This window comes from Trematomus bernacchii, unplaced genomic scaffold (assembly GCF_902827165.1).
Source record: "Trematomus bernacchii unplaced genomic scaffold, fTreBer1.1, whole genome shotgun sequence".
In the NCBI taxonomy this organism is placed as follows: Eukaryota; Metazoa; Chordata; class Actinopteri; order Perciformes; family Nototheniidae; genus Trematomus; species Trematomus bernacchii.
This window is the reverse complement of record NW_022987784.1, coordinates 1,416,081-1,443,722: the sequence shown is the minus strand read 5'-3', so window position 1 is coordinate 1,443,722 and position 27,642 is coordinate 1,416,081. Positions and strand designations below refer to the sequence as shown.

Genomic DNA, 27,642 nt, shown 5'->3' with positions numbered 1-27,642 from the left:
TGGATACTTCCACATTGCTCCAGCACAAGGGTCATGGTTGGCTTATCAGGCATAGCTAACATCCCTGTCAGAGCACGACCAAGGCAGGGAGGTGTAAAATACAAGTCTGTCTATAGTCTGCTACAATGCCCCAACTAAACAAGGTCAATGCCAAAGTAGAAACCTGACTCATACTAATGCCCTACGTGTCTGCTTTCCAAAGAATTATGCAACCAAATGTCACAAAGCTCACCTCTACGCTTTTTTTCAGTGTTTTATAACATATTTTCTGTTAATGTCTATTTTTGCTGCTTTTATTGCAGATTTCCTTCGTTTTTTTTGCTTATAGTCTACTTGCCTTTTTCCCTGCTACATCATTCTGGGTGACTTATTTCCCCATGGGGATCAATAAAGAAACCTCTCAAACTTAAAACAACACTGTTATCTTAGGAAATCCCACCTCAGACATTAGCAACCACACATTTTACCGGTGGTCACTACAAAATGTCAGCCTATAAGGTTAAGGCAGTTTCTTTGCCAGCGTTATTACTGCTGCCACAGTAAAATGGGCCCGCCAGTTTACAGATGAGAAGCAACAGAGCCAGTGGCATTTAACTAGATTCTCAGGAACTTTTACAATTGCTGTATGAACAGATTTTAATAGGTCCCTCCTGGATCATAGGCTACTGAAAGGCCACAATACCCACCTCATTTAACAGAGGCAAGGACACCGACATAGAAATGATTACATTTCATAATACCATTTCATTATAGAATGTATAAAAAGGCAGACAGCCTTGCCAATACAATGTATTATAGCTCGATAATGCACTTTCTAAGAAGTATAGATATATATTTTATGTAATGTACAGCTGAATGAGAAACATCTTGAACAGGTGAACTCTCTGCTTTACGCTTACATTTCATTAATCAAGCATGTGATTTCATTTTAAAGACATAATTACCAAAAGCAATTGAGTGCAAAATAGCGTTCAATGGCAAGCACAGGTATGGCTTAATGAAAAAAATCTCATCTTTTCCCAGCAAAACCTTCCCTGGCTTTACACTATGATCGAAAAAGACAAGCAAGAGATAGACACCCTACCTCCAGCAGTGCTGCCACCCCCCCCCCCCCCATGTCCATTTCCAGCTGCCAGTTGGTTTCAGCAGATGCCAGCGATAATAAGGACAGCATATGTTTCCTCAAGATCTAATGTTGCTATTTCTATTTTAGAGCAGGTTCTGCCTACAGTATTTATATTATAAGAGGTGCCAGATTTCACCCCACTTAAAATTGTAAATGAGGCACTCTTAATGCACAAATACCTGGCAGGTCAACTATAATTTTCTTATTTAAATGTGTGAAAGAACATAAATAGCAGTTGCTTGTAATATGGAAATTAAAGTGGTAAATATTGTAATGCTTTTCTAATCAGTTGTTCACGCCAAACGAAGCGCTGTTTCTGGTTGAGACACACTGAAGCTTGTAAGTTTCTTTTTAAAAGCACCGTCTATTTAAAACAAGGTTGTTCAGAGTCAAACTTGTGCAATTGAGTTACTTCCTATATCAATGAGGATCATTCATCTCTTCTATGAAGTTACACTTTAACAGAGCATCCCTCCATGTCTTCCTCAGTTTCCACCTTCCCCCTTAGCTCTCTCAGGTTGGTGTGACCTTCATCTCCAGCTGCCGACAGTGCACTGACCCTTCATGCATCTGTCACCCCGCCAGTCCTGGCTGAGGCTCATTTTCAGTACTACATAATTAATCGCTCAGCGTGCATACAAAAAAAAAAGAAGAAGAATCAGAGTGCCAATACTCGATAGCAACTACCATATTAACATAAACCAGCTGGAAGTCATATTAGCTGTAAAGCAGAGGTGATAATTAAAAATGATCTTGGCAGAAGTTAATTGGTCAGTTTGAGGATTAACTAAGAAATTACTTGAATAAAAATGAATTGCACCCTGTGCTCTTAGCTAGGATTAAATGGCACTCAACATGGAGCGACGCTCAGTTAGGAACAAAAAGTGCAGTGAAAATGCATTACAGGTGCATTAAGTGGCTCCACAGTTTCCATTATTTCTCAGCTACAGTAAGCCTAAGTCCATTTCAAACCAAAATCTCTCCGAGAAAGATATATCAGCAGAACGCTGCCAAATCCTACACAGGCACCCTCAATTTGCACAGAAATGAAGCGTTGACTCATCTTCGATATGTTAAAGTCTGAGAGATCTGTGAATCGTCCTTACATCGTGAGCTGGACCGAACATCAGCCCGTAGCGTTACACTGATTGAAGCAGGCACGACCAACTTCCCTCTGTAGTGATTAAGTGGATAGCATTTTGATAGCAATACGTGCCAGACTCAATTACCAAAAGCAAAACATAAATTAGCTTGCTGCTCTCTTTTCTGCTGCCAATACAAGCTTTGAGAAGAAAGCATCGGACTGAGATTTCCCAGGATAGGAAATCAAGGTGACCCTTCACTCTCATCATTGCTGATTCGTTTTCAGATACCTGCCCGTGTGGTGCCTGGCTGGCTGAAATGGCTGGCTGGATGTGAACTTTTGCCTTTGTCCAGAGCTGGTTGACAGGCCTTCAGTGAGCAGGTAGCACCACAAGCCTCTGTGGTGCTGTGTGTCAGCCTGTCAGCTCAGCTGCCACGGGGAAGTGGGTGAGGCACACCGAGGCAGATGTGTGTATTGTGATCCATCACCAGTGTTTAGTCCTCAGCTATGCAACCTCATGTCTGCTGACTGTCATCCCCACACAACATGCCTTTTTTATACAAGCTGCCTTCCTCTCAAAACCTCATATCACTTCAACTGTTTCCCTTTCTCTTTTAAAATAAATATTAGGTTGTCGACCTTCTCTGGCAAGACATCCTGCCCACAACCTCTCAATCAAGCAATTAAAGCAGCTGCCTCCCTATGTGAATCATTTATCTCTTTCATGAGTGCGAGCACGTTTACAATATTCATCATGTTCCTCTTACTCACGCTCCGAGTACTGAGAGTGTAGGGAAAAGTCACAACGGTTAAAGGTAGAAGTGAGGGCAGCCGCGGGGAAAACTCAGCACGAGGTGGCGGTGGAGTGGAGAAGAATGTAAGCCACGATGGATAGAGGGCTTGGTGTGGTCTGTCAGTGACATGAGATGAAAGACTGTGTGTGGGTTGAGAACATTTCACTGTTGTTTTTAAAGGTGGTAAAAGTACAGCCTTCTGAGGAACTTGACCATAATAATAAAGTGCTGTGGACAAACGAGGTTAAACTGTGGATTGCAGTGGATTTAAAGCTTCATAACTTGGTGGGTTGGCCGCCATCTCCTTCCAAAGAGCCTGTCCACATAGCTGGCTGCCGGGAGAGTTAGCATGAGAATTGGCATGATCACACCTAGCAAGACTGTCATACATTGTCCTGTTATCACAGATCTCAAATACACAGAAGGGGAGAAGTGTGGAGTGGCGAGGGTTTGGTGTGTGAAGTACAAACAAAGCCACTTTGGAGCAAGATGGCCGGGTAAAGAAAGGGAAGTTGTTGAAGGGAAGGTTTGGGACCAGCCCAAGGAGTCCAAGGGCAAGGGTGGCAGCTTTAAAACCCGGCGGGAATAAGATCAGAAATCCACCTCACCATGACGTCCCATCATCATTGTATAATCCTCAAGACATGAAAAGACAAGCCTATCTCCTATCTGAAGGAAATCTCTATTCCCCAGATTCTTTAGCCGTCTAATGCCTAGCTGACACGCCCTTCATGCATCTGCACAGACTCCTCTGAAGCCTGTGTACTTTAGATAAGCTAGTGGTACAAGGTAATGCATATGGGCCTTTCTCATACACGCCACACCTATTTTATGAGCAAATTGTTTACAAAGTCCAATCCACAGTGGGGTCATGTTGGTCAAACAATGACTTCCAGTTAGCTAATCAAAGAGAAACTAGCTCTTACAGATAGCAGTATGCTTATGAGAAAATAGTGTTTTTAGTAGGAAGACAAGAAGAAAGGAGATTAACTAGCCATTTTAAATGAACAACCTGCGATGAACTACCAATATAAACACAATTCATGTATCAGTTTGTTTAATGCTGTTTATCAGCTTGTAGGCTGCAGACAGGAGGCATGGGCTTTCCCTTGCGTACGAGGATTATGGTTTTATTTTCAAAATGAAAATGACAGAAGTCAGTAATCCAAGGCAAAGGAAACAAAAGAGACGGGGGATAAGTTCAAATTCATTTGACCTAAAAAATATTACAGCGCTCGCTTAAATGCGGCACATGGTTCCAGGAGATGACATGGTTTTAAACTATCAGAGAAAAGTGTGCAATACTAAAACAGGACACAATGAACTTTTTTCAACCAAAACATGTGGCAGCTTAACAGCTAAATGCTCACTACACTCTGTTTCACAGTTGATCAGAGGCCATTTTACTGGATCCAAGAATAGCTGGAGTGTATCTCACCACAAAGTTTCATTTCTAGAGGCAGCAGCCTATAACCAAAACAAAGTTTACAGAGAAACGCCTGCCTTGTTTGTCATTTTCTGTTTTCTTTGTACAGCAAAGTAGTTTGCACTCAGCTTTTGGGATTGTTTCGCAGGATCTTGAAACACTAACATGACCTGAATGAGATATGTCTCCTATTCACTTGCCCGGAAAAGTGCATGATGAGAAGTGTGGTACGCTTGTCTTCTTCACCCTTGCAGGGAGCAGGAGAAAGCATTTATCACCACTCTCCTGTGCGCAGATAAGGTGTCTCTATTTATTCAGAGTGGAAGAGATAAACTGTGAATGAAGCATTGTTGGGCAGAGAGAGAGAAAGAACAAGGAAAGAGAGATATGGTGGAAAGAGGGAACAGACAAGGAAGCAGCATGGTTTTCAATTGCCTGTGTGTGTCCATGTGAGCAGATGGCATCTATTGGAAAACCTTACTTGCTCAGTTGGTAGACTGTTGACCCCCTGCTATAACCCCCTTCCAGCCATCACCTCTACCACCAGCCTTTCCTGCCTCCACGTGCACTGCACTAATCCATTCCCACTATAAGACTGCTTGCATAATGTTATCTAATGAAATTAATCCCTAAGAGACAGAGCATCCGATGTACAGTAGGTCTTTGCACGTGGGGCGGAAGATGGCATGGCCTGCCAACATAAAAGGGCGATTTAGAGAGACAACAAGGCAGTACAGTGGTCTAAAGAGGGCCGCGCCAGGGACTGAGAGATACAGACTGACAGAACTGCACAGGAGATTCAACAGGACATGAATAGTGCTTCTGTGTCCCTGTTCTCCATCAGAAAGAGAGGGGAAAGAAACACAAACAAAAGGCAATGCTCTCTGTTGCTTGAGTCCTCTCAGCTGTTGATGTACAGCCTACTGTCCAGAGGTGAGGAACACAGTCCACATGCCCATTCCTCACTTAAATTGCCTGTGTTCAGGGACAGAAGGCTCCTTGTGAGTTGACTGGGCAGATGTTGTGGCTGAGATGAAATGGTTTAGGGTAGAGAGCATGTCTGCCAGGAGGTTCTTAGTTGTTGTTGTTTTTTTAATCTCCAAACACACAGCTGTTGAGTTTACCAGAAGAGCAACTTTGCACCCCGGCATGACAAGCGTTTCGACAATTCCTGCACAAAAGACTGAAGTACACATTATTTTATCTTTTTAAACAACTGTTTTCAACGCATTTCATTCATTTACAAGAAGCACATGTGTTTTAAATGGACATATGTAGGAATACTTCAGTGTGGCACGGTGTATAAAACAGTACCGTGTAAAGAGCAGCGTGTTTACCCCTCCATGCCATATCCATAGGGCGTATCATAAGCTATCAAAACTTAGTGTTAAATACACCTGGGTTAGAAATGTATATTATGCTTAAATGCCGACCCCACTTAGCTGCGATACACAAGCTTCCCCTGAACTCACCTTGGAGGAGAAGCAGCTGAGAGTTGCACAAACGCGAAAAGTCCCGATACTGTCAAACCCTTCGGAAAAAGAGTAAAAAAAAAAAGGAAATAAGTCCGTGACCAAGTTCACATTTTACTCTCCCCACACGTCATGTGCGGGGGTTTTAAAAAGGCACTTTTCCGTAGAAAACACGGGCTACTTGTTTGAACGACTCCCGTTGAAAGGCGACCCGAGCAACTCCTCAACAAAAGGCTCTCTTGGTAGAATATCAGGGACTTTCTCCACGCCCAGGTGCCGAGTCACATGGTAATTTCCAGGTGTGTGTGTGTGTGTGTGTGAGGATCCGTGGCTTCAGTTGTCAGGAACACACCTGTGGGATCCGCTCACGCGTTCGCCTTGACTGTCATCGCGTTTGAGGAAACCGGGAGGTTGTACGGAGGGAGGAGAGGAAAAGGGAGTGAAAGGGAGGGGAGGGAGAGAGAGAAGCGCGCACAGTAGGAAAGCCGAAGCGACCGGCTAGGGGAAGAAATATTCCCCTCCCACTCCACACTGTGTGTGTGTGTGTGTGTGTGTTTGTGTGTGCGTGGGGAGACAGGGAGCGGGGAGAGCGAAACAAGTTGTGTCGTCTGTTCGCCGACACACCGAAATATTCCCTCGGGCGGTGGGAGCGGTGTGGCAGCCCCGCGCTGTGGGTCTGTGGGGGTGGCTCCCCTAATATCACGAGGACATGTGCAAAAGTAGGTTAATGGTTTTAGTTTCACTGAGGTTCCCGCCCTGTCGGATTATTCTTAGCACAGTTACATAATTCTGTCAAGTCATACCATAAAAAGATGTGTTTTTTTTTAAACATCCCCATGAAATATGAGGATTCATTCCCAGGAAATTACACTTGTTTTAACTTCTTCATTTGTGAAACACAAAACTTTAGGAAAACTTGAATGGTTAGTTAACCCAAAAAACAAATGTAATGATAAATGATACAGAATGCTTTGGTGTTATTTGCAGATACTTTTGAAATATAAGCTGATGATGATACCTTTGTGAACAAAACAACACAACATGTATTGTCCCCATAACAGACAGTTGTAAACTACTTGTCCCCGGGCGCCGTACATAATGGCAGCCCACTGCTCCTAACACTATATGGGTCAAATGCAGAGAAACCGTTTCGTTACATATAGGCCTACCTGTACTACGTAATGACAATAAGCTTCTTCTTCTTCTTCTTCTTCTTCTTCTTCTTCTTCTTCTTCTTCTTCTTCTTCTTCTTCTTCTTCTTCTTCTTCTTCTTCTTCTTCTTCTTCTTCTTCTTCTTCTCAAAGTATGAAAAACCATTTCATTATGTTACTAATTCAAACAAACAATGGCTCAGTTGTGTTTACGTAAAAGTGTCCCATGAAGCTAAACCATGGCAGTGAGTCAGCAACTGAAGCAGCTAAATGTAATTAAGCTATTATCCTTTTGTATTATTATTTATAACTAATTGATGTTTGATAACATTATTGTTTTACTTTTGCTGGAAAATTGAATAGTTTTAAGGACATTAAATCTAAAGAATAACCAGTTTGTCACTATGTTTAACATGTCAATTCTGAGGGCTGTATACCCCACGTTCCCACAACAAAAGACATCAACTCAGTGTCAGATGGTAAAGTAGCTACAGCCTTTTTTTGAAGGTCACCTACTCACAAGACTTAAAAACATTTTCTGCATCGTGCTAATTCAGAGTCAAGTATTCTGTTTACTCAGCACTACAGACTTCATGGACAGCTTTACCAAACGTGGCTTCTGGAGGGGAATAATTCCCAGTGACGGAGAGGTCTGTCATTTATCCAGAGAACGCCACGTTGCTGCTGAGTTTTTAAAATGTCATTTTTGATCCTTTGAGAATCCAAAACAAGCAGAAGCCTCAGCTGCAGGAAGCTATCTTTAAACCCATTGTACACAAAACCCAACTGCATCAAAGGTTAGGTTCTAGGTCTAAATTGTGTAAGGGATCCAAAAGCCCACTTAAGAACATTCATTGCAAATTATCATTACAAATATTCTCTATTTCTCAATCGCAGTTTCCCTGTCTAACAAACAGCTTAACAAAACCTAAAAAAGTACATTGATATTGCATGCGAATGAAAGAGAATTGGGGACATTTCTTAGTTTAAAAATATTTTGAAGAGCAAACACTTGTAATTTATTTATATTTCAGAGAGCCACATTTCACTACGTCCTTAAGAGCGTCGTGTTAATAGTGATTACAACTATCTTGTATCTCCAGTATCCTGGATGCTGAATCGTTAATCACTGGCAATATCATTTTGATGCTCTTCACTCAAGCTGAGTTTCAGAAAATCCAACAATCTTTCATTGCTGCTTGAATCTGTAATAAGCTTTGATTCAGCCATATGTTTAGGTCTTTTAAGTAGGAAATGCACAGATTTTTTGATTCATTTATGCAGCATGGGGCCACAAGTTGCTCTGATTTCAGATATGGGCCATATGTGTGTAAGTACCACTCAAGCGTGATTGGCTCAATCATCACCCAAGAGGTTACATGAATAGCTTATTGCTGCCTTTGAGCCTAATATCATGAAACACTGCAATTTGGCAGTGGGCTTCGTGGCTCTGTGTCATGCCTTGTTGTGTGGCTGGGGTGTGAGTTTTGTGAGTGATTTATGGGCATGTAAATGAGGCTGTCTGTTTGGGGAGATGTGCTGCTTTTGCCCAGTGGGCCCTGGAGCGAAGACTGGAGAATGCGTGGGTGTGAGTCAGTCCCTATCTGCTGACACAGGCACGAAGCTGGCAGAGATTCACAGAGCAAGATGGGGAGATGGCCTTCACAGGTCCTCACGTTGACTGATGAGATCAAGGCGAAACTAGGCCACGCCAGACAAGTGTCGGGCAAACAGACATTCTGAGAGAGAGTGAGAGAGACAAACACTTCCCCAATCACAAACAGAGCTGGGAGAGTGGAAAGTGGCGGGCTACAGGCAAGTTGTTTTGGGTCTGAGTTCAATATGTCCAAACCTGTTTGTCTAAAGAGTAATGCTGAGTCGTGAACGTGCTAGCCCAGGGGATGTCAGGAGGTAGCCAGGCCAAGTCAAAGCTCTTTAAAGTGGAAAAGAAATGCACTTTGTTCTATTAGATTGCCTGAATGTGATGACATTTTGATCAATGTGCCTATACCTTCCTGCAGCTTGCCTTTTATATAGCTTGAATAGTGATGATCTGTTATCATGCCGGTGTCAAACAGCCCCATTTGTCATACAGTGTCCCTCAGCAGCTCCGGACAGTAACATGTTTTGACTATCAACACATTATATAACGTAATTTATGACACAGCGTTTCAGCTGTCCATAATAATGGAGCGGTCATCAGATTCAAGGTTCATAGTTCAGAGTCTGTGTGCCATGTGGACAGACTGCCCTCTGTTGGTGGCAGATTGTAACTCTCATTAACTTACAACCTCTGACAAACAGGAGGATAACATATTCTATCATTACTAGTAAACAGTCAATGAAATAACCATGTATTACAAGGAACCTTTTACTTTATTTATTGTAAAAATGTTTTAACAATTATAATTTCTCCTATTATGAAATATCTGTCACTGTTTTTTTCTCGTCATAATTATTTGTTTATACACCAGTCTTCACTTATGAGAGGAAAACGATATAGTTTGTTATAAATCATTTATTCAATTAAAATAGATTATCAATGTTAAATAGGGCTACTTAAAGAAATGTGTTGCAAACAGGATTCATTGTAAACTAAACATGTTGTATCCATCTCCACTGTGTGTACAATGTGTGTATGACAATACAAATACCTCAAAGACAAAACAATTTAATACAACAACCCTAAAACTAACAAATGTTAAATCACATTTCCTGGTTTCCAGATATAAAGCTATATGCATTGCTGTGATGCTGTATTAAATGGTATTGCATTGTAGGAGACTAATGCTGACTTCACCCTGTGTTGCTCTTGTTGCATTGTTGATTTCCTGTTCATCGTCACATAACAAATACCGTGCAATACAATACGATCTTTATTGATCTCCCACAGGGAAATGTACTTATTACATTAGCTCAAGAGTCAAACAAGCGTTCATTTATACAGATCGCCTTCACTTAGATATGATCAAGTATATTACATTATGTGTTTTACAGAAAAGCATTTAGGCATGAATTGTTTCAGAATTATTATTTTTTTGTGGGACTATAAGGTTAATAGTTTGCATTTTCACACAATCAGATTATTAGCACAACATCCATAACCAAGATCAGTTTAAGTGCACGCATCATTAGCAAGTCCATTAGGACACTGAGGCATATCTGAGCTTCATAAACAAGTTATTTCCATTTCAAAAGATGATACATATACTGTATTTATAGATATTACATTACAAATGAAAGTAAATAAACATTTTGGTAGTATTTCACTGATAGAGCTGGCCTGGGGAGTCCCACTGCATCCATAAATAAGACTTTTACAGATGAAGTTGGGTTGAGTATATTACATTTGATAAATAACATACACCATGGTCCTGGCTTTCATCACAGCATTATTTTTTAAATACAGTAGGCCGGCATAAACACTGGTGATGTTAATAATAAATATATCTATGCATCTAATAATGTGTTCAGTGAAAAATATACATATATGAATTCACACATTCTCTCAGTCGTACCCCTGGTTGTGCTCTTGCTATACATCTGTGTAGTCAGTATCTATCAGCCTTGTTATTTGTTGTATCACTAGGTGAGGGTTGCCAGATATACTGTGGTGGCAAACCTAAAGATGCAGAGATAACAGATGGAGCAACTCACAGAGGAAACTGTCATGGTGGTGAATGATAAAGGTGTGAAGAAAGACTCAGCTGGGAGACAGAGGAAGGTTATTTAGAGCAGAAGGAAAACTTTGATTTAAATGGCTTCCTTACCTAAAATGTGCCCCCAGCTGTCAACATGACGTATACACTGTATGAAACTATAGAGGGAAGGGTGTGTGAGCAGCCCAGCGATGGCTACTGTATGCAGGGATGTGATTCTCTGCCAAGGCATGTGCGACAAGGAGACATCACGTTTGGCATAAAACGGACACACAGGCTTATGGTGCCATTCTGACTCAGTCTGGGAATAACCACAAGCTGGGAATAGCAGGATGGCAGCAGTGTGTGGGTTGGTGTGAACAGCCTGCAAGCATGTGTGTGTCAGAGAGGAAGAAAGACACAATATTTGAATTAGAAAATGTATGTTTGAAGTTGCAAAAACCAAAATGTATTGCTGTGTGGCATTGAGGAGTGAAACTGTAATGTAACTCTGTGTCTTTGACCTTGAAGTTGATGGAGAAACTAAAAGGCACCAAGAGCGACATTTGTCTTCTCTTATCAGATGTCTCCTTGCTCTGGCAGAGCTGTCACTTTGCACATGAAAAATGTCATTGTTTTCCTCCCCTGCTCATAACACAATCTAATCACAGTTTGCCCGGCTCGTCCTGTATTGTCCAGGTGGCCCAACTCTGAGAGGCAACAGAGGGACTCTCAGCATTAATAAATGCCCTTAACCAAATGATGAGATGTGGCCCAGATTACACAATGGCCTGTAGGTAAACAAACACTGCATGCACACACTTTTACACAAAGTGTGCACCATTTATATCCCCCATTGATTCAGTAATGTCAGTAATTCTAAGAGGTTGTGTGTCCTTGACAAGGTCTTTGTGATTATAAGCAGCACTGTGTGGTCTAAGCTGGATCAGCCTAGTTGGCAAAAACACAGTCTACAGACTTTACTGACAAGATTACATTTCCCCCAAACCAAAACAGTCTTGATAACTATGAGCTGCTCCACATGGTGTATGATGGGTTGGATTGAGTGACCGGAGTATGACATTGATTTTTTTTCTCTTGTTTTTGAAACCTGTGATTGATGGTTGAGGGGGAAAATAGGTCTCAGCATGTTGAAGACTATGTGCAGCCCACTGAGTCCCTTTTGGATGGCATGGTATTATGCTGGCTGCCCAGCAGCTTGTGCTGAATGGCAGAAACAGCTAAGCCATCTGTTACACTCTATTTTCATCTCTCAGCCAACCAGTGGGAGAGCCGCTAACCGAAAGGGACTTCAACTGCTTTCACAGTCCTATTTGTTCAACAGGTCAAGTCTAAGCCTGGCAGTGAGGGACCACCACGCCGAGTCTCATTCATGGCACGGCCCAGGTGATTACAGAACCCAACACTTCGCTTCACTGGGCAGAGAGATAAAGGAGAAAGTACTAATACAAAAAAGTAATCAGGTGCCTCAAAGACTTACAGGAGATTATTACTGTAACAGTTGTTAAATGACCATAACCCAATGTGCCCTCAAATTCTCTCCAAACCATGTTAAAGGGATCATCCTTTGAATTTAACTCGGTTCATGTAATGTGTTGGAAATGTGTGTTTTCCAGGTGAGGATGAAACAGAGGCTGGCAGGATTCATTTGAGATTACTTTGCGCAAACATGGTGTAATCCCTTTATCTTCATACTTACCTGTCTCTGAAAGGGATCCAAGCCTACCTCTACGAACCTCATTGGCCTGACATTCTGGCAGGAGCAAATCCCTGTCTAATGTGTCAGCCAAGGCAGCTTTAACACCTGGCACGCCAACGCTTATCTGCTGAGCACCCAAAAGCACCTGCATTATCCCACTGAAGCTTTACAACAAGGGAAAGGGCTTCTTAAAACCCACACGGTAAATGTGTCACCACAGACACATGTGTGCAATGTGCTCATCATTAATAGGGGCTTATGGTCTGATCAAAAACATGTACAGTATTAGACATCCCGCATGTAGGCATCTTTTCTCCTGGTGGCTGGTTCGTAGGACTTTTCCACTGATAAATCTGGGTTGTGCTTTTACATGTTTAACAAGCCACTGTTACTATAACAGAACAAAAATAGTTTGTGTCATTTATATGTATACAGTTCAATACAACACATGAGGAGTGAAGTTGTGTTTAGCTAGTCCCAGTGTAAGACATATCTGAATGAATGAATGAACACAAGGCACAATCAACAACAGACAAAAACAGACACAGAACCAGAGACATGGTACATATTGCAATATTATAACTAGTATTGTGAAAACAACTTTAGAGGCAGTTGTATGTCCCCCCGAGGACATAATCCTCAAGGAATAATCTCATAATAATGTTTGTATTTCCATTGAAACTTTAGTTAATCCCTACATCATAACTGTGTTTTATGCAGTGTTTTTAAATATTGCATATCTGATAAATATGTCTGTAATCTTTAGGAAGAATGTATAACATTGAAATGAGAAGATGTTTTTAACAGGTAATTTTGGGGAATAAAACACAGTTTACTAAAGCCTTCTTAGGGATAATAAATAGTCTTGTGCCTCAATAGCTGACAGTTTCAACTCGTCCCTGGTCCATTGCTTACATTTAATAGGTTTCTGCAAACATGGAATTTGTTTAGGCACTTTTTTGAAGGGTCATTCATTATGGCTGTAGTATAACACAAAAGTGAAAATACCAAAACGAAGCGTAATCAATTTCCGGTCCGGCCATTTTTCATTCCTGTTCAATTTGAGGTCAGCATGGTCAGCATCTCCGCATAATAGAGGATCTATTCTTTATGGATTTAACTTTTAATTCAATGTTCAAGTTTTATCGTTTAAAGTTGTACTTCTTCAAAAGACTTGGAGCAGCGAGTAGGTAAGACAAGTGTAATCTTGTACTTGTTAAACTACGAGGGAGGGACAGCTAGCATGCCGTAATGTATTAGGTTACTCAACAAGCTACACAAAAACGTTATATTTGCGACATTATTATTACATTATTTTAACCAGGCGATAATGAATAGTGTCAGTAAACGGTGATGGTAAACAAAGTTACGTATCTTCCGCACGTGCAAAATAGGTTAACGTTACTTCAAATGGCATCACAAGATTTCGCAACTCGATAAAACATATTTTTTTAAGATAATGTAACGTTATTTGTTGTGTTATGTTATGTCAAGGGCTTGACAGGAAAAGCAGAGCAGGTTTATCCTCGTCTATGTCGACATCTGGTGGTTTTTAGAAGTATAACTTTTCAAAGGACGAGTTACAAGGAAGCCGTTTAAAATGCTGCCCCTAAAAAGTAAATTTCTGTATGCCATATTTAACATACTTAATATTTACAATGCAATTGTTGTATTCAACACTGACGTTTTCACCTGAGTGTGAGTGTCCCCTTTTCAAACATGGTTTCGCGTTTAGAATTTCGGTCTAAAGGGCCACCGTAGGTTGTCAGCCGCTTACTTTGTTATTTATTAAAAGTTTAAAATGACAAACTTTCGAGTGTTTGTGTCTTATCATTACATAATGGGCAACGTCAACGTTTGTATTCCTTTTAAATAAACATAAACTGCACAATAAAGCAGGGCTGACAATACAACGAAAGCATGAGAGATTGTATCCCATGATGCATTGCGGCACGGCGATAGTTAATACATTTAAACCTAAAACAAGCGAATTGGGGAAAAACTGACGGTGTTAAGAGACTAACTGACTACATGATTTAGGAAAGTAAATGAATTGTGTGCTGAGAAGGCCATATGTGTGTCTTTCGGCAAAGCGTTAGGACCGTAACTCAACTACGTATGTATCAGATCCACTTCCCAGAACGTGCTGTAGGATCTTTAGCTTTGCGCAGTGGCAGTATCGTAGCCCATGAGGTTTATCCGAGGCGCGATTATTGCTGGTTGAAAACTTTACCCAATACCCCGCCTAGACGACTTGAAATATAGTCGGCGACGGCAATTTTTGACAGTCTCTCAGGAGACCGATAACTTGTTAAACATTAATATTCTATAATATAAAATGGCTCTAGCCTTCACATCAATGTATTGATAATGTAATTACCAGGGCTCTCCACTAGATGTCAATAAAGATTATGTGAAGGAATGCTGTGAATGGGGAACTTCCAACACAACTATTTTCATGATAACACACAGCTGTAGAGTACACAGTTATTCTTCACTTCTTGTTCTAGAAACCCCAGAATACCTTACTTTATACTTATTCAATATGTTTATTATCCACTAATTCACTTGTGATCTCTATTTGGTTTACATTGTGTTTGATTTGAACCTTAAATATCTGCATCCTTTCCCACTTTATGATGCTATTTCTACAATTACCCTCGGTATAAATAAAGTTGAATCATATATTATTTCAAAACGTTTTGCAGGAAGTCTATATTCGGACACTATGTTTTTGAAAGGTTATACATACGGTTAACAAAATACTATATTTTGGGATGCTAAAATAAATATAAGGGCAACTCTGAGAACAACTTAATTTGTAACCTTTGGAAAGTGTGTTTCGTCTTAATCAGCCCAGAGCATACTGTGTCTACTATACGCCATATAAGTTAACTAACTTGTACACTAAAAAAGTCTGACCGGAAAAGTCTACATTCAGAGTTTGATTGCAGTCTTTCAACAGTATGCATGTTACACCCTGTCAGAAGGGTGTGTTCACCTTATACCGGTCTCCTCTGCAACCTGTGATCATCAGCTTTGCGCAGTGGCAGTATCGTAGCCCATGAGGTTTATCCGAGGCGCGATTATTGCTGGTTGAAAACTTTACCCAATACCCCGCCCAAGACGACTTGAAATATAGTCGGCGACGGCAATTTTTGACAGTCTCTCAGGAGACCGATAACTTGTTAAATAATAATATTTCATATGAAAAGGCTCTACTGTTGTAAGAAGATGCCGTCCCACCACTGGATTGATAATATCATTATCCAAACTCTCCACTAGATGTCTATAATGATTAAATGAATTTCGTGAACTAGGAACTTTCAACACAACTAATTAAGTCTTTTCACAACTGGTATTATTCACTTCTTGTTCTAAAAAACCTAGAATACCTGTTATATAACACATACAGTTAGTAAAAAACTATATTTTGGGATGCTAAAATAAATATAAAGGGCTACTCTGAGAACAACTTAATTTGTAACCTTCTTTGGTAAGTGTGTTTAGTCTTAATCAACCCAGAGCATACTGTGTGAAGAAGCAGGAAATAAAAAGGAACTCACCTTGTGGTATAGGCAAGAGAGAAAGCCTTTGAGCTCCATACTGTTTCAGAAATAATCCTTGATAATCCATGATATGGCGTTTCATCACGGCAGAATCTGCCGGTAGAATCTCCCGCATGAGCTCAGCCCCCTCCTTTTTTTTTAAATCAATTCTTTTTTTTTTAGAGCTTTATAGCCAAAATCAGCACTTTTGAAACAGGAAGTGAAATAGAGGGATATGAGGCATGGCTAGAATGGGTGATCTGTTTGGTATTTTGAGCAAAACACTTCAAAGACATGTTTTTTATATATTTGTATATATCTGAGACCTATGCTATTGCCTAAAAATAGCATGATAGGTCCACTTTAACTAACTTATCCTAACAATACACTACAAGTCTGCATACAGAGTTTCCTTGCAGTCTTTCAACAGTACTCATGTTAAACCCTGTCAGAAGGGTGTGTTCACCTTATAGCCTCCTCCTCTGCAACCTGTGATCATTAGCTTTGCGCAGTGGCAGTATCGTAGCCCATGAGGTTTATCCGAGGCGCGATTATTGCTGGTTGAAAACTTTACCCAATACCCCGCCTAGACGACTTGAAATATAGTCGGCGACGGCAATTTTTGACAGTCTCTCAGGAGACCGATAAATTGTTAAACAATAATAATATATTATAAAAAGGCTCCACTTGAAGAAGGAAAAACAGAATACATGTTCAAACTTATTTCATATTTGTCTACATTAATGGCGCGTTTCCACTACAGCCCGCAGCCCGGTTTAAGAGGGCTGTGACGTCAGCGGCCCGTCTTTGGTTGCGTTTCCACTTGGCCTAGTACCGGCCGGCGGGTCCTAATTCACAGTTTTTCTGGCCTCATAAAATCGTGGGTCCAGGGCCAGAGACAACGAGGCTGAGTCGGGCTGAGTATGCTAAACTAGAGAGAGCGTCGCTGGCAAGGGGGCAACAACTACAACAAGATGGACATATTTGACCGTGATTTAATTGTAATACACGTTTCAAAATGATGCCGAAGTAACAACATACTGATACCGGTTAGTAAAAACCATGAATTAATGCTTTGTCAAGTCTGCAGACAGACGGCAGGGGAAAAACCTTTTAAAATGCTTGTTTTCTAAATGGAGATTGGCTAAGCTAACGCAGTATATGCTCCGACCGTCCACACTCACAACAACGGCCTATACAGACATAAATAAAGCAGCGACTGTATTCACCATGACACAGGCAGTCTGTGGTTTGTACTTGTTTAACTTTTGTCTAGTTTCTGAACAGATATGAGGAGCTGTGAGCTCTGAGTGCTAACAGCTAACGGCTGTGTTGTTTTCCTGGGGTCCTCTGAAGATCACGTCACGGCTCCGCCTACACTGCGTTACTATAGATACTGCCCCAGTTCCTAAACTGTAATGGAAATGCGCCATAAAGTGAGCCAGTCCTAACGAGGCCCAGCCATACCGAGCGGGGCCGAGCGAGGCCGTGTAGTGGAAACGCGCCATAACTCACTTATGATCTTCATTTTGGTTACATTGTGTTTGATTTGAATCTTAGATATCTGTTTTCTTTCCCACTCTATGATGCAACCTCTGTACAATTACCCTCTGTATAAATAAAGTTGAATCATATCTTATTTCAAAACGTTTTGCAGGAGGTCTATATTCTTAACAACAATTAGGCACACTGACCTTCTTGTTTTAATCCATCCAAACTATAGCAGGACAGTCACACACCCCATATAAATTAACTAACTTGTCCTAACCATACACTACAAGTCTGCATACAGAGTTTCCATGCAGTCTTTCAACAGTACTCATGTTAAACCCTGTCAGAAGGGTGTGTTCACCTTATACCCGTCTCCTCTGCAACCTGTGATCTTTAGCTTTGCGCAGTGGCAGTATCGTAGCCCATGAGGTTTATCCGAGGCGTGATTATTGCTGGTTGAAAACTTTACCCAATACCCCGCCTAGACGACTTGAAATATAGTCGGCGACGGCAATTTTTGACAGTCTCTCAGGAGACCGATAACGTGTTAAATAATAATATTTCATATGAAAAGGCTCTACTGTTGTAAGAAGATGCCGTCCCACCACTGGATTGATAATATCATTATCCAAACTCTCCACTAGATGTCTATAATGATTAAATGAATTTCGTGAACTAGGAACTTTCAACACAACTAATTAAGTCTTTTCACAACTGGTATTATTCACTTCTTGTTCTAAAAAACCTAGAATACCTGTTATATAACACATACAGTTAGTAAAAAACTATATTTTGGGATGCTAAAATAAATATAAAGGGCTACTCTGAGAACAACTTAATTTGTAACCTTCTTTGGTAAGTGTGTTTAGTCTTAATCAACCCAGAGCATACTGTGTGAAGAAGCAGGAAATAAAAAGGAACTCACCTTGTGGTATAGGCAAGAGAGAAAGCCTTTGAGCTCCATACTGTTTCAGAAATAATCCTTGATAATCCATGATATGGCGTTTCATCACGGCAGAATCTGCCGGTAGAATCTCCCGCATGAGCTCAGCCCCCTCCTTTTTTTTTTAATCAATTCTTTTTTTTTTTTAGAGCTTTATAGCCAAAATCAGCACTTTTGAAACAGGAAGTGAAATAGAGGGATATGAGGCATGACTAGAATGGGTGATCTGTTTGGTATTTTGAGCAAAACACTTCAAAGACATGTTTTTTATATATTTGTATATATCTGAGACCTATGCTATTGCCTAAAAATAGCATGATAGGTCCACTTTAACTAACTTATCCTAACAATACACTACAAGTCTGCATACAGAGTTTCCATGCAGTCTTTCAACCAGGGCTCTCGACTAACTTTTTTCACCATCCTCCCGGAACCGTCCCGAAATACAATCTAAGCCGTCCCGAAATTAATGTGGATCATCCCGAATTTAAAATATTTGTTTTTCTACATTATCATTAGTTAAAATCATTCAAAGTGACCTTTAACATAAATAAAACATCATACAAATCATTAGATGATAATTCATCAACCTTTTTATTTGAGTAAATCAGTCAAACACATAAACAAAGGCCAAATATATTTAAAAAAAACACACAAGCGAGAAAGTTACTCTAATATTGAATCCAATCAAGTCCCATCCGATTAACAAAAAAATCCAACACTCTGTCCTGAAGACAGAAGACAGAACCCAGAGTAACCACTAACCAGGATGACAGTCTGTAACACAGTCAGGAGACCTTTACAAACTGCCCCGCCCCCTCGCACACAGACGGGAGAGAGAGCTCTCTTGTCTGGATTGGAAAGATCGAAAATACATCATAGACGCATTTTGTAGTCTTATTGCATATTAGAAACGGAGTTGGCGAAACTAAAACTGCAATATAATGTTCATGTAGCAATAATACATATGACATATGTTTTAAATGTCTCCAGTACCGATAAAAAGACCAGGGTAGGGTACCCATCCCTACATGGGGAGAGGCGAAGCATATTGCTAAGGACTAAATACGATGGAGAGTTCTCATCTCAGCTGCAATGACATGTCTGGAAACCCCCTCTAGGGTGCCCCATGCATAGCGCGCCGTCAAAAGCTGCTTCATAAGTTACGTTTTGTTTCTCCGCACCGCTCCGGGGTAAAAAAAATGGTAGTTACATCACAGCTGTGCGGCTGGCTGACAGCTGTAGCTACGTACTGTGTGTGTGTGTGTGTGTGTGTGTTTCGCGGGTTGCTAAATGCTTTGTGTGTGTTTATGTTGACAAGGAGGTTTAATAACTGTGTACTACACAAAACGTGCAGTCAGTTTCATTTTCATCGCCGTTCGTAGTAGAGTTAGCAGGGTATTTTTATTTTAACTCTCGTCCCAAATTCGTCCCAAAATTCATTTGTATCCTCCCCGACCCGATTTTTTTCGGCCCCGGGACGACGGGAGGTCCTTAAGCTCGAGCCCTGCTTTCAACAGTACTCATGTTAAACCCTGTCAGAAGGGTGTGTTCACCTTATAGCCTCCTCCTCTGCAACCTGTGATCATTAGCTTTGCGCAGTGGCAGTATCGTAGCCCATGAGGTTTATCCGAGGCGCGATTATTGCTGGTTGAAAACTTTACCCAATACCCCGCCTAGACGACTTGAAATATAGTCGGCGACGGCAATTTTTGACAGTCTCTCAGGAGACCGATAAATTGTTAAACAATAATAATATATTATAAAAAGGCTCCACTTGAAGAAGGAAAAACAGAATACATGTTCAAACTTATTTCATATTTGTCTACATTAATGGCGCGTTTCCACTACAGCCCGCAGCCCGGTTTAAGAGGGCTGTGACGTCAGCGGCCCGTCTTTGGTTGCGTTTCCACTTGGCCTAGTACCGGCCGGCGGGTCCTAATTCACAGTTTTTCTGGCCTCATAAAATCGTGGGTCCAGGGCCAGAGACAACGAGGCTGAGTCGGGCTGAGTATGCTAAACTAGAGAGAGCGTCGCTGGCAAGGGGGCAACAACTACAACAAGATGGACATATTTGACCGTGATTTAATTGTAATACACGTTTCAAAATGATGCCGAAGTAACAACATACTGATACCGGTTAGTAAAAACCATGAATTAATGCTTTGTCAAGTCTGCAGACAGACGGCAGGGGAAAAACCTTTTAAAATGCTTGTTTTCTAAATGGAGATTGGCTAAGCTAACGCAGTATATGCTCCGACCGTCCACACTCACAACAACGGCCTATACAGACATAAATAAAGCAGCGACTGTATTCGCCATGACACAGGCAGTCTGTGGTTTGTACTTGTTTAACTTTTGTCTAGTTTCTGAACAGATATGAGGAGCTGTGAGCTCTGAGTGCTAACAGCTAACGGCTGTGTTGTTTTTCTGGGGTCCTCTGAAGATGACGTCACGGCTCCGCCTACACTGCGTTACTATAGATACTGCCCCAGTTCCTAAACTGTAATGGAAATGCGCCATAAAGTGAGCCAGTCCTAACGAGGCCCAGCCATACCGAGCGGGGCCGAGCGAGGCCGTGTAGTGGAAACGCGCCATAACTCACTTATGATCTTCATTTTGGTTACATTGTGTTTGATTTGAATCTTAGATATCTGTTTTCTTTCCCACTCTATGATGCAACCTCTGTACAATTACCCTCTGTATAAATAAAGTTGAATCATATCTTATTTCAAAACGTTTTGCAGGAGGTCTATATTCTTAACAACAATTAGGCACACTGACCTTCTTGTTTTAATCCATCCAAACTATAGCAGGACAGTCACACACCCCATATAAATTAACTAACTTGTCCTAACCATACACTACAAGTCTACATACAGAGTTTCCTTGCAGTCTTTCAACAGTACTCATGTTACACCCTGTCAGAAGGGTGTGTTCACCTTATACCCGTCTCCTCTGCAACCTGTGATCTTTAGCTTTGCGCAGTGGCAGTATCGTAGCCCATGAGGTTTATCCGAGGCGTGATTATTGCTGGTTGAAAACTTTACCCAATACCCCGCCTAGACGACTTGAAATATAGTCGGCGACGGCAATTTTTGACAGTCTCTCAGGAGACCGATAACGTGTTAAATAATAATATTTCATATGAAAAGGCTCTACTGTTGTAAGAAGATGCCGTCCCACCACTGGATTGATAATATCATTATCCAAACTCTCCACTAGATGTCTATAATGATTAAATGAATTTCGTGAACTAGGAACTTTCAACACAACTAATTAAGTCTTTTCACAACTGGTATTATTCACTTCTTGTTCTAAAAAACCTAGAATACCTGTTATATAACACATACAGTTAGTAAAAAACTATATTTTGGGATGCTAAAATAAATATAAAGGGCTACTCTGAGAACAACTTAATTTGTAACCTTCTTTGGTAAGTGTGTTTAGTCTTAATCAACCCAGAGCATACTGTGTGAAGAAGCAGGAAATAAAAAGGAACTCACCTTGTGGTATAGGCAAGAGAGAAAGCCTTTGAGCTCCATACTGTTTCAGAAATAATCCTTGATAATCCATGATATGGCGTTTCATCACGGCAGAATCTGCCGGTAGAATCTCCCGCATGAGCTCAGCCCCCTCCTTTTTTTTAAAATCAATTCTTTTTTTTTTTAGAGCTTTATAGCCAAAATCAGCACTTTTGAAACAGGAAGTGAAAGAGAGGGATATGAGGCATGACTAGAATGGGTGATCTGTTTGGTATTTTGAGCAAAACACTTCAAAGACATGTTTTTTATATATTTGTATATATCTGAGACCTATGCTATTGCCTAAAAATAGCATGATAGGTCCACTTTAACTAACTTATCCTAACAATACACTACAAGTCTGCATACAGAGTTTCCTTGCAGTCTTTCAACAGTACTCATGTTAAACCCTGTCAGAAGGGTGTGTTCACCTTATAGCCTCCTCCTCTGCAACCTGTGATCATTAGCTTTGCGCAGTGGCAGTATCGTAGCCCATGAGGTTTATCCGAGGCGTGATTATTGCTGGTTGAAAACTTTACCCAATACCCCGCCTAGACGACTTGAAATATAGTCGGCGACGGCAATTTTTGACAGTCTCTCAGGAGACCGATAACTTGTTAAACAATAATAATATATTATAAAAAGGCTCCACTTGAAGAAGGAAAAACAGAATACATGTTCAAACTTATTTCATATTTGTCTACATTAATGGCGAGTTTCCACTACAGCCCGCAGCCCGGTTTAAGAGGGCTGTGACGTCAGCGGCCCGTCTTTGGTTGCGTTTCCACTTGGCCTAGTACCGGCCGGCGGGTCCTAATTCACAGTTTTTCTGGCCTCATAAAATCGTGGGTCCAGGGCCAGAGTCAACGAGGCTGAGTCGGGCTGAGTATGCTAAACTAGAGAGAGCGTCGCTGGCAAGGGGGCAACAACTACAACAAGATGGACATATTTGACCGTGATTTAATTGTAATACACGTTTCAAAATGATGCCGAAGTAACAACATACTGATACCGGTTAGTAAAAACCATGAATTAATGCTTTGTCAAGTCTGCAGACAGACGGCAGGGGAAAAACCTTTTAAAATGCTTGTTTTCTAAATGGAGATTGGCTAAGCTAACGCAGTATATGCTCCGACCGTCCACACTCACAACAACGGCCTATACAGACATAAATAAAGCAGCGACTGTATTCACCATGACACAGGCAGTCTGTGGTTTGTACTTGTTTAACTTTTGTCTAGTTTCTGAACAGATATGAGGAGCTGTGAGCTCTGAGTGCTAACAGCTAACGGCTGTGTTGTTTTTCTGGGGTCCTCTGAAGATCACGTCACGCCTCCGCCTACACTGCGTTACTATAGATACTGCCCCAGTTCCTAAACTGTAATGGAAATGCGCCATAAAGTGAGCCAGTCCTAACGAGGCCCAGCCATACCGAGCGGGGCCGAGCGAGGCCGTGTAGTGGAAACGCGCCATAACTCACTTATGATCTTCATTTTGGTTACATTGTGTTTGATTTGAATCTTAGATATCTGTTTTCTTTCCCACTCTATGATGCAACCTCTGTACAATTACCCTCTGTATAAATAAAGTTGAATCATATCTTATTTCAAAACGTTTTGCAGGAGGTCTATATTCTTAACAACAATTAGGCACACTGACCTTCTTGTTTTAATCCATCCAAACTATAGCAGGACAGTCACACACCCCATATAAATTAACTAACTTATCCTAACAATACACTACAAGTCTGCATACAGAGTTTCCATGCAGTCTTTCAACAGTACTCATGTTAAACCCTGTCAGAAGGGTGTGTTCACCTTATAGCCTCCTCCTCTGCAACCTGTGATCTTTAGCTTTGCGCAGTGGCAGTATCGTAGCCCATGAGGTTTATCCGAGGCGCGATTATTGCTGGTTGAAAACTTTACCCAATACCCCGCCTAGACGACTTGAAATATAGTCGGCGACGGCAATTTTTGACAGTCTCTCAGGAGACCGATAAATTGTTAACAATAATAATATATTATAAAAGGCTCCACTTGAAGAAGGAAAAACAGAATACATGTTCAAACTTATTTCATATTTGTCTACATTAACTCACATGTGATCTTCATTTGGTTACATTGTGTTTGATTTGAACCCTAAATATCTGCATCCTTTCCCACTCTATGATGCAACTTCTGTACAATTACCCTCGGTATAAATAAAGTTGAATCATATCTTATTTCAAAACGTTTTGCAGGAGGTCTATATTCTTAACAACAATTAGGCACACTGACCTTCTTGTTTTAATCCATCCAAACTATAGCAGGACAGTCACACACCCCATATAAATTAACTAACTTATCCTAACAATACACTACAAGTCTACATACAGAGTTTCCATGCAGTCTTTCAACAGTACTCATGTTAAACCCTGTCAGACGGGTGTGTTCACCTTATACCCGTCTCCTCTGCAACCTGTGATCTTTAGCTTTGCGCAGTGGCAGTATCGTAGCCCATGAGGTTTATCCGAGGCGCGATTATTGCTGGTTGAAAACTTTACCCAATACCCCGCCTAGACGACTTGAAATATAGTCGGCGACGGCAATTTTTGACAGTCTCTCAGGAGACCGATAAATTGTTAAACAATAATAATATATTATAAAAAGGCTCCACTTGAAGAAGGAAAAACAGAATACATGTTCAAACTTATTTCATATTTGTCTACATTAACTCACAAGTGATCTTCATTTGGTTACATTGTGTTTGATTTGAATCTTAGCTATCTGTTTTCTTTCCCACTTTATGATGCAACTTCTGTACAATTACCCTCTGTATAAATAAAGTTGAATCATATCTTATTTCAAAACGTTTTGCAGGAGGTCTATATTCTTAACAACAATTAGGCACACTGACCTTCTTGTTTTAATCCATCCAAACTATAGCAGGACAGTCACACACCCCATATAAATTAACTAACTTGTCCTAACCATACACTACAAGTCTACATACAGAGTTTCCTTGCAGTCTTTCAACAGTACTCATGTTAAACCCTGTCAGAAGGGTGTGTTCACCTTATACCCGTCTCCTCTGCAACCTGTGATCTTTAGCTTTGCGCAGTGGCAGTATCGTAGCCCATGAGGTTTATCCGAGGCGTGATTATTGCTGGTTGAAAACTTTACCCAATACCCCGCCTAGACGACTTGAAATATAGTCGGCGACGGCAATTTTTGACAGTCTCTCAGGAGACCGATAACGTGTTAAATAATAATATTTCATATGAAAAGGCTCTACTGTTGTAAGAAGATGCCGTCCCACCACTGGATTGATAATATCATTATCCAAACTCTCCACTAGATGTCTATAATGATTAAATGAATTTCGTGAACTAGGAACTTTCAACACAATTAATTAAGTCTTTTCACAACTGGTAGTATTCACTTCTTGTTCTAAAAAACCTAGAATACCTGTTATATAACACATACAGTTAGTAAAAAACTATATTTTGGGATGCTAAAATAAATATAAAGGGCTACTCTGAGAACAACTTAATTTGTAACCTTCTTTGGTAAGTGTGTTTAGTCTTAATCAACCCAGAGCATACTGTGTGAAGAAGCAGGAAATAAAAAGGAACTCACCTTGTGGTATAGGCAAGAGAGAAAGCCTTTGAGCTCCATACTGTTTCAGAAATAATCCTTGATAATCCATGATATGGCGTTTCATCACGGCAGAATCTGCCGGTAGAATCTCCCGCATGAGCTCAGCCCCCTCCTTTTTTTTTTAATCAATTCTTTTTTTTTTTCAGAGCTTTATAGCCAAAATCAGCACTTTTGAAACAGGAAGTGAAATAGAGGGATATGAGGCATGACTAGAATGGGTGATCTGTTTGGTATTTTGAGCAAAACACTTCATAGACATGTTTTTTATATATTTGTATATATCTGAGACCTATGCTATTGCCTAAAAATAGCATGATAGGTCCACTTTAACTAACTTATCCTAACAATACACTACAAGTCTGCATACAGAGTTTCCATGCAGTCTTTCAACAGTACTCATGTTAAACCCTGTCAGAAGGGTGTGTTCACCTTATAGCCTCCTCCTCTGCAACCTGTGATCATCAGCTTTGCGCAGTGGCAGTATCGTAGCCCATGAGGTTTATCCGAGGCGCGATTATTGCTGGTTGAAAACTTTACCCAATACCCCGCCTAGACGACTTGAAATATAGTCGGCGACGGCAATTTTTGACAGTCTCTCAGGAGACCGATAAATTGTTAAACAATAATAATATATTATAAAAAGGCTCCACTTGAAGAAGGAAAAACAGAATACATGTTCAAACTTATTTCATATTTGTCTACATTAATGGCGCGTTTCCACTACAGCCCGCAGCCCGGTTTAAGAGGGCTGTGACGTCAGCGGCCCGTCTTTGGTTGCGTTTCCACTTGGCCTAGTACCGGCCGGCGGGTCCTAATTCACAGTTTTTCTGGCCTCATAAAATCGTGGGTCCAGGGCCAGAGTCAACGAGGCTGAGTCGGGCTGAGTATGCTAAACTAGAGAGAGCGTCGCTGGCAAGGGGGCAACAACTACAACAAGATGGACATATTTGACCGTGATTTAATTGTAATACACGTTTCAAAATGATGCCGAAGTAACAACATACTGATACCGGTTAGTAAAAACCATGAATTAATGCTTTGTCAAGTCTGCAGACAGACGGCAGGGGAAAAACCTTTTAAAATGCTTGTTTTCTAAATGGAGATTGGCTAAGCTAACGCAGTATATGCTCCGACCGTCCACACTCACAACAACGGCCTATACAGACATAAATAAAGCAGCGACTGTATTCACCATGACACAGGCAGTCTGTGGTTTGTACTTGTTTAACTTTTGTCTAGTTTCTGAACATATATGAGGAGCTGTGAGCTGTGAGTGCTAACAGCTAACGGCTGTGTTGTTTTTCTGGGGTCCTCTGAAGATCACGTCACGCCTCCGCCTACACTGCGTTACTATAGATACTGCCCCAGTTCCTAAACTGTAATGGAAATGCGCCATAAAGTGAGCCAGTCCTAACGAGGCCCAGCCATACCGAGCGGGGCCGAGCGAGGCCGTGTAGTGGAAACGCGCCATAACTCACTTATGATCTTCATTTTGGTTACATTGTGTTTGATTTGAATCTAAGATATCTGTTTTCTTTCCCACTCTATGATGCAACCTCTGTACAATTACCCTCTGTATAAATAAAGTTGAATCATATCTTATTTCAAAACGTTTTGCAGGAGGTCTATATTCTTAACAACAATTAGGCACACTGACCTTCTTGTTTTAATCCATCCAAACTATAGCAGGACAGTCACACACCCCATATAAATTAACTAACTTATCCTAACAATACACTACAAGTCTGCATACAGAGTTTCCATGCAGTCTTTCAACAGTACTCATGTTAAACCCTGTCAGAAGGGTGTGTTCACCTTATAGCCTCCTCCTCTGCAACCTGTGATCTTAGCTTTGCGCAGTGGCAGTATCGTAGCCCATGAGGTTTATCCGAGGCGCGATTATTGCTGGTTGAAAACTTTACCCAATACCCCGCCTAGACGACTTGAAATATAGTCGGCGACGGCAATTTTTGACAGTCTCTCAGGAGACCGATAAATTGTTAAACAATAATAATATATTATAAAAGGCTCCACTTGAAGAAGGAAAAACAGAATACATGTTCAAACTTATTTCATATTTGTCTACA

The 27,642-nt window shown here is 40.9% G+C and overlaps 1 protein-coding gene and 12 non-coding genes across 14 annotated transcripts in view; 12 read left to right on the top strand and 1 right to left on the bottom strand.

Annotated features, from left to right (window-relative positions):
• The window catches only part of plxnb2b (plexin b2b), a 115,798-nt gene extending 109,395 nt beyond the window's left edge, over window positions 1-6,403 (bottom strand). The window contains exons 1-2 of one of the 2 annotated variants that reach the window (XM_034149423.1): window positions 6,084-6,403; window positions 5,903-5,961 (exon numbers count right to left, since the gene is read on the bottom strand). The gene's annotated coding sequence lies outside the window, so the exon portion shown is untranslated. The remainder of the gene's footprint in view (window positions 1-5,902; window positions 5,962-6,083) is intronic. The other variant, XM_034149424.1, reaches the window with a different exon arrangement.
• Window positions 6,404-14,570: 8,167 nt separating this feature from the next.
• LOC117497501 lies at window positions 14,571-14,711 on the top strand. The gene has a single exon (XR_004557401.1). It is a non-coding gene; the product is annotated as a U4 spliceosomal RNA (small nuclear RNA).
• Window positions 14,712-15,446: 735 nt separating this feature from the next.
• LOC117497513 lies at window positions 15,447-15,588 on the top strand. Its single transcript, XR_004557413.1, has one exon. It is a non-coding gene; the product is annotated as a U4 spliceosomal RNA (small nuclear RNA).
• Window positions 15,589-16,459: 871 nt separating this feature from the next.
• LOC117497500 lies at window positions 16,460-16,600 on the top strand. Its single transcript, XR_004557400.1, has one exon. It is a non-coding gene; the product is annotated as a U4 spliceosomal RNA (small nuclear RNA).
• A 1,245-nt stretch (window positions 16,601-17,845) lies between these two features.
• LOC117497507 lies at window positions 17,846-17,986 on the top strand. The gene has a single exon (XR_004557407.1). It is a non-coding gene; the product is annotated as a U4 spliceosomal RNA (small nuclear RNA).
• Window positions 17,987-19,983: 1,997 nt separating this feature from the next.
• LOC117497499 lies at window positions 19,984-20,124 on the top strand. The gene has a single exon (XR_004557399.1). It is a non-coding gene; the product is annotated as a U4 spliceosomal RNA (small nuclear RNA).
• A 1,245-nt stretch (window positions 20,125-21,369) lies between these two features.
• Window positions 21,370-21,510, top strand: LOC117497506. Its single transcript, XR_004557406.1, has one exon. It is a non-coding gene; the product is annotated as a U4 spliceosomal RNA (small nuclear RNA).
• Window positions 21,511-22,382: 872 nt separating this feature from the next.
• LOC117497505 lies at window positions 22,383-22,523 on the top strand. The gene has a single exon (XR_004557405.1). It is a non-coding gene; the product is annotated as a U4 spliceosomal RNA (small nuclear RNA).
• A 1,245-nt stretch (window positions 22,524-23,768) lies between these two features.
• Window positions 23,769-23,909, top strand: LOC117497497. The gene has a single exon (XR_004557397.1). It is a non-coding gene; the product is annotated as a U4 spliceosomal RNA (small nuclear RNA).
• Window positions 23,910-24,385: 476 nt separating this feature from the next.
• On the top strand, window positions 24,386-24,526 carry LOC117497496. Its single transcript, XR_004557396.1, has one exon. It is a non-coding gene; the product is annotated as a U4 spliceosomal RNA (small nuclear RNA).
• Window positions 24,527-25,004: 478 nt separating this feature from the next.
• On the top strand, window positions 25,005-25,145 carry LOC117497504. The gene has a single exon (XR_004557404.1). It is a non-coding gene; the product is annotated as a U4 spliceosomal RNA (small nuclear RNA).
• An 873-nt stretch (window positions 25,146-26,018) lies between these two features.
• LOC117497495 lies at window positions 26,019-26,159 on the top strand. Its single transcript, XR_004557395.1, has one exon. It is a non-coding gene; the product is annotated as a U4 spliceosomal RNA (small nuclear RNA).
• Window positions 26,160-27,403: 1,244 nt separating this feature from the next.
• LOC117497494 lies at window positions 27,404-27,544 on the top strand. The gene has a single exon (XR_004557394.1). It is a non-coding gene; the product is annotated as a U4 spliceosomal RNA (small nuclear RNA).
• Window positions 27,545-27,642: the final 98 nt, after the last annotated feature.